This window comes from Anomaloglossus baeobatrachus, chromosome 7 (genome assembly GCF_048569485.1).
Source record: "Anomaloglossus baeobatrachus isolate aAnoBae1 chromosome 7, aAnoBae1.hap1, whole genome shotgun sequence".
Taxonomy (NCBI): domain Eukaryota; kingdom Metazoa; phylum Chordata; class Amphibia; order Anura; family Aromobatidae; genus Anomaloglossus; species Anomaloglossus baeobatrachus.
Window position 1 is genome coordinate 248,946,659 of NC_134359.1, and position 6,851 is coordinate 248,953,509.

The window sequence follows — 6,851 nt, forward strand, 5'->3', positions numbered from 1 at the left end:
ATCCTTATTATTTAGAATACAGTGGAACCCGGGATTACGAGCATAATTGGTTTCGGGAGTGTGCTCTTAAACCAAGTTACTCTTATATCAAAGCAAATTTTCCCATAGGAAATAATTGAAACAGACAATTCGTTCCACAACCCAATAATATTTACTGTATTTACACAAACTTATTACAGTAATACAAAATAATGTACTGTATTCATATACAATTATTACAGTACACTAATACAAAATACTGTAGAGTAAAAAACATGTAAAACAAATTAAACTGCACTTTAGCTTACAATAGAATTGTTGGTGTGCGGGAGGTACAGTATAAGTAATGTGCTGCACTGGTTAGCAGAAAGTACAATACTGTATCCACAAATACAAATTGATAGACATACTATATAGTATGTACTGTACAATGGTATACTGTATACAGTACATATGTACAGAAAGTTACCTCCAGAGCAGGTCAGAGCGCGGTGAAAGGACAAAACCGGAAGTGTGCACGGTGAGGATTTGCTCCTTTGCAAATTATTGCTTTTAAACCAAGTTACCCATTTGTAAAAAGCTTTGCTTGTCTTGCAAAACGCTCTCAAACCAAGTTACTCTTAAACCAAGGTTCCACTGTATTTGATAATCCAGAAAACCCCAAGTTCCATTCCTACCAGTTCCAACACATTAGGGAATTTGTGAAAATACCATTCTTCAATATAAAGATGTGTACATGTGGCATTTTAATATTCTTTTCATATTCAATTTTCATATTTTTCACTGCACTGGATGAGCACCCAGTCTTAATTATCCATTTAATATATATTCGTTGCGGTGCACCTACCTTCTTGTTCATACGTGGTGTTTTTCCTTGCTTTTTTTTAATCAATAAAAGCAAGGAAAAAGCATCCCAGCAAAGTCTATGAGAATCCTGACTTGCTGTGCACACGCTGCTTCTTTTCTTCATCGTTCCTTATGGGAGACCCAGACCATGGGTGTATAGCTTCTGCCTCCGGAGGACACACAAAGTACTACACTAAAAAGTGTAGCTCCTCCCTCCTAGCATATACACCCCCTGGATAACCAAATAAAGCCAGTTCAATGCTTTGTATTCAGGAGGCACACATCCACACATGCATCCTCATCTGTTTTTGATTTTTGAAAAGAGTTTGAAGAAAAGCGGGTCCAAGCCTGGACTCCCGGCATGTCCCTTCTCACCCCACTGTGTCGGCGGTGCTGTTAAGGTTGATTTCAGGGCTGGAGCCCTTCATGCCGCGCTCCTTCACCATCCCCTCGGGCTCTGGCTTGAAGTGGGAGCCAGCACGGTTCTCACTGCCTTGCAGGAGACCGGTCTCAATCCGCAGCCCCTTTTGGATCTTGCCGGACGGAGCACTCATCCCTCAGGGACCTGGCCCTGCGTCTCACAAGCTAAGTATCTGAGACGTGGTTATCAGGGGGTCCCTTGTACTTTATTGTTGGGGAGAGTGTGCTGTATAACTATGCTGACTTTCCGGCCGGTTCTCTGTTTTTTACCGGAGAACCGCGCCGATGGTGCCTGCACGCCGTCCGCATTGTTAAATTTAGGCCCCGGCTTCGCCTGAGGCCTACTTTCGTTTTCACTGCCCCTGCATGCCAATCATGCAGAGGGACAGTGCGGCTCCGCCCAGCGGCTGTTCAGCACAGGGAAGGGACACTCCTCTCTGAGGAAAGGTTCCCTCCCCTGTATACCTCCTTTGCCCTCCGGATCCCGTTCTTTGAGATAGGCCCCGCCCCCTCTCCTCGCTCCGGCGCCATTTTATCAGCGTTCTCACACTGATTGGAGCTGCCTGCAGCATCTCTCTGGGGGTCCGGTCTGTGGGATCTGGAGGGCACACAAACGGTCGGGTAAGCCACAACCTCCGGTTGTGGACCTAGTTATATACTCTCTGGGGGCTATTCTACTCAGAACCCCCACTTCAGCAGCATGTCTCACACAAGGAGCAAGGCTGTACTCAATATGCACTGCATGTAAGCTCGTACTGCCTGAACCGAGCACATATCCACATTGTGATGCCTGCTCTAACATGGTGGTGCCTCAGCCTGGAGTCTCACTCCCAGTGGTCCCTCCGGCTGCTTCGGCTCCGGTGGCTGAACCCTCGGCTTGGGTAGAATCCTTCTCTAAGTCTATCTCTCAGTCCTTTGCCGACTCCATGGGACAGTTGTCCCGGACTCTGCTGAGCATGCACCAGCCCCCTTCTCAGGGCGCCTCTGCTGCTACGGCTCGCTCAGCAGAGCTCACAGAGCTCAGACCCCGTCCTCCTAAACGGAGACGCAGGGGCTCCTCTCCTTCCTCGTCCCGCGGCTCTGATTCACGAGCTGAATCACAGGACGAGGAGGATGCCTTTACTGTGGGCTCGGACGCTACCTCCATGTGCCCCATTGATCTGACCGAAGGTGATGCAGATGTTAGTGATTTGATTACGTCCATTAATTCTGTACTGGACCTCAATCCACCAGTATCGGATGAACAACCCTCTCTGGTAGAAAAGCACCAGTTTACATCACCTAAGAGAGCAAGAAGTGTGTTCTTTAACCACTCCAGTTTTCAGGACACTGTGACCAAGCCCAGGGCCTGTCCTGACAAACGCTTCCGAAAGCGTAGTTCTGAATGATGACCGTTTTCCCTTTCCACCAGAGGTGGTCAAGGAGTGGGCTCATTCACCGAAGGTAGGCCCTCCGGTGTCTAGAATCTCAGCCCGGACAGTTGTATCTGTGGCTGATGGCACCTCACTTAAGGATTCCACTGACCGCCAGGTTGACCTTCTGGCCAAATCTGTATATGAAGCGGCAGGGGCCTCGTTCTCCCCGTCTTTTGCAGCAGTATGGGCTCTTAAAGCCGTCTCTGCTTCTCTGGAGGAGATGCATTCCCTCACCAGGGACTCTATGCCCGAAATGGTTGCCTTAACTTCCCAGGCTTCAGCCTTTTCATCCTATGCCATGTCTGCCATTCTGGAGGCTTCTCACCGCACTGCGGTGGCTTCGGCTAATTCCCTCGCTATACGCAGGATCTTGTGGCTGCGAGAGTGGAAAGCAGACGCTTCTTCCAAGAAGTACCTTGCTGGGCTCCCATTTGCTGGGTCCCGGCTGTTCGGCGAACAACTGGATGAAATCATTAAGGAAGCTACTGGCGGGAAGAGTACTTCCTTGCCACAAACTAAAACCAGGAAACCTGTCCAGGGCAGGAACCAGTCGAGGTTTCGTTCCTTTCGTTCCTCTAACTGGTCATCCTCTAAGCCCTCAGCCTCGTCCACTAACTCAGCCAAGGACCGAAAACCCAGCTGGCGCATGAAGCCGCGTCCTCAGAAGTCCGCAGGAGCCGCTGCCACTAAGGCAGCCTCCTCTTGACTATCTGGCCGCGCCAGCAACGTCCTTGGTCGGTGGCAGGCTCTCCCACTTTGGCGACATGTGGTTTCAACACGTCTCCGATCAGTGGGTGCGGGATATCATCTCCCACGGCTACAGGATAGAATTCTCTTCCAGCCCGCCAAACAGATTTTTTCTGTCCACTCCCCCCTGCTCCAAGGCCGCCGCCTTCTCGCAGGCCGTGGCATCCTTGCAGGCCAATGGAGTAATTGTACCGATTCCCGCCCGGGAACGGTTCAGAGGTTTCTACTCAAACCTCTTCCTAGTCCCCAAAAAGGACGGTTCCTTCCGGCCCATCCTGGATCTCAAGCTTCTCAACAAGCATGTTCAGGTGCGGCATTTTCATATGGAGTCTCTGCGATCAGTCATTGCCTCAATGACCCAAGGAGATTTCCTAGCATCCATCGACATCAGAGATGCCTATCTGCATGTGCCAATTGCAGTTTCACACCAGCGTTGGCTACGTTTTGCAATCGCAGAGGAACATTTCCAATTCGTGGCTCTCCCCTTCGGGTTAGCCACGGCCCCTCGAGTATTCACCAAGATCATGGCAGCAGTGGTTGCGGTTCTGCACCTCCAGGGGTTGGCAGTGATTCCTTACCTGGACGACCTTCTAGTCAAGGCTTCATCCAGTGCAGACTGTCAGCGGAGTGTCTCGCTCACTCTCGCCACTCTAGTCCAGTTCGGGTGGCTTGTCAATCTACCCAAGTCCACTCTCACTCCGACCCAGAGTCTCACGTACCTAGGGATGCAGTTCGAGACTTTGCCGGCACTTGTAAAGCTGCCCTTAGTCAAACAGCAGTCCCTCCATCTGGCGGTGCGCTCTTTACTGAGGTCTCGCCGTCACTCCATCAGGCACCTAATGCAGGTGCTGGGTCAGATGGTGGCGTCAATGGAAGCGGTTCCCTTTGCCCAGTTCCATCTGCGTCCCCTGCAGCTGGACATTCTCCGCTGTTGGGACAAGCGGACTTACTCCTTGCACAGGTTGGTGGCTCTGTCGCCACAGACCAGGGGCTCCCTTCAGTGGTGGCTTCGGCCCCTCTCTCTGTCTCAGGGACGTTCCTTCCTGGCCCCGTCCTGGATGATCCTCACCACGGATGCCAGTCTAATCGGCTGGGGAGCAGTATATCTCCACCACAGAGCGCAGGGCACTTGGACTCAGTCCGAATCAGCCCTCTCGATCAATGTGCTGGAAATCAGAGCTGTGCTTCTAGCTCTCTTAGCCTTTCACCATCTGTTGGCGGGCAAGCACATTCGAGTCCAGTCAGACAACGCGACAGAGGTTGCCTACATCAATCACCAGGGCGGGACACGCAGCCGTCTGGCAATGTTGGAGGTTCAACGCATCCTTCAGTGGACGGAGGACTCCAAGTCCACCATATCCGCAGTCCCACATCCCAGGCGTGGAAAACTGGGAGGCAGATTATCTCAGCCGTCAGACCGTGGACAGCGGCGAGTGGGCTCTGCATCCGGCAGTGTTTCGGACAATCTGCCGCAAGTGGGGCACTCCGGAAGTGGATCTAATGGCATCCCGGCACAACAACAAGGTTCCGGTTTACGTAGCTCGCTCCCACGATCCTCAGGCCTTTGCAGCGGACGCGCTGGTTCAGGATTGGTCCCAGTTTCGTCTGTCTTACGTGTTTCCTCCTCTAGCTCTCTTGCCCAGAGTCCTGCGCAAGATCAGAATGGAGGGCCGTCGGGTCATCCTCATTGCTCCAGACTGGCCCAGGCGAGCTTGGTATACAGACCTGCTCCACCTGTCCGTAGAGGTGCCGTGGCATCTTCCGGACCGTCCAGACCTTCTCTCACAAGGTCCGTTTTTCCGCCAGAATTCTGCGGCTCTCAGATTGACGGCGTGGCTCTTGAGTCCTGGATCTTGACGACTTCTGGTATCCCTCCTGAAGTCATCTCCACTATGACTCAGGCTCGGAAGTCTTCCTCGGCCAAGATATATCACAGGACCTGGAGAATCTTCCTGTCCTGGTGTCGCTCTTCCGGCCATGCTCCTTGGCCTTTTTCCCTGCCGACCCTTCTGTCCTTTTTACAGTCCGGTCTGCAGCTAGGTCTATCCCTCCCTTTCCTCAAGGGTCAGGTCTCGGCTCTGTCAGTATTGTTCCAGCGGCGTATCGCCCGACTGGCTCAGGTGCGCACCTTCATGCAGGGCGCATCTCACATCATTCCGCCTTACCAGCGGCCTTTGGATCCCTGGGACCTTAATCTGGTCCTCACGGCCTTGCAGAAACCCCCTTTTGAGCCACTTAGGGAGGTTTCTTTGTCTCGTCTTTCACAGAAAGTGGGCTTTCTAGTGGCCATAACCTCCCTCAGGAGAGTCTCTGATTTGGCTGCTCTCTCTTCGGAGTCACCTTTTTTGTTTTTTCATCAGGACAAGGTGGTTCTCCGTCCGACTCCGGACTTTCTTCCTAAGGTGGTATCTCCTTTCCACCTTAACCAGGATATTTCCCTGCCTTCCTTTTGTCCGGCTCCTGTTCATCGCTTTGAAAAAGCATTGCATACTCTGGATCTGGTGCGGGCGCTCCGGATCTATGTGTCTCGCACCGCTGCTCTTAGGCGGTGCACCTCTCTTTTTGTGCTGACCTCAGGTCGGCGCAAGGGCCTCTCGGCTTCTAAGCCGACCCTAGCTCGTTGGATTAGGTCGGCCATTTCCGATGCCTACCAGTGTTCTCAGGTGCCTCCCCCGCCGGGGATCAAGGCACACTCGACCAGAGCTGTCGGTGCCTCTTGGGCTTTCCGGCACCAGGCTACGGCTCAGCAGGTCTGTCAGGCTGCCACTTGGTCTAGTCTGCATACCTTTTCGAAGCACTACCAAGTGCATGCTCATGCTTCGGCAGATGCGAGCTTGGGCAGACGCATCCTTCAGACGGCTGTCGCCCATTTGTGAAGTTAGGTTTCGCCTACTTCTCAGTTTTCTGTTTATTCCCACCCATGGACTGCTTTGAGACGTCCCATGGTCTGGGTCTCCCATAAGGAACGATGAAGAAAAAGAGAATTTTGTTTACTTACCGTAAATTCTTTTTCTTATAGTTCCGTAATGGGAGACCCAGCTCCCTCCCTGTTGCCTGTTGGCAGGTTTCTTGTTCCGTGTGTTTTCACCGGCTGTTGTTGTAGACAGAGGCTCCGGTTGTTCCGTTTTTTTGCTCTATCTCTACTTGTGGGTGGCTGTCCTCCTTCAGCTTTTGCACTAAACTGGCTATATTTGGTTATCCAGGGGGTGTATATGCTAGGAGGGAGGAGCTACACTTTTTAGTGTAGTACTTTGTGTGTCCTCCGGAGGCAGAAGCTATACACCCATGGTCTGGGTCTCCCATTACGGAACTATAAGAAAAAGAATTTACGGTAAGTAAACAAAATTCTCTTTTTTTCCTTGCAGATTTTGTTGCTGAAAAAGAAGCAGCATGTCAATTGTTGCTGCGATTGTTTTTTTCTGCGTCTCTATAATCACCCTGCAG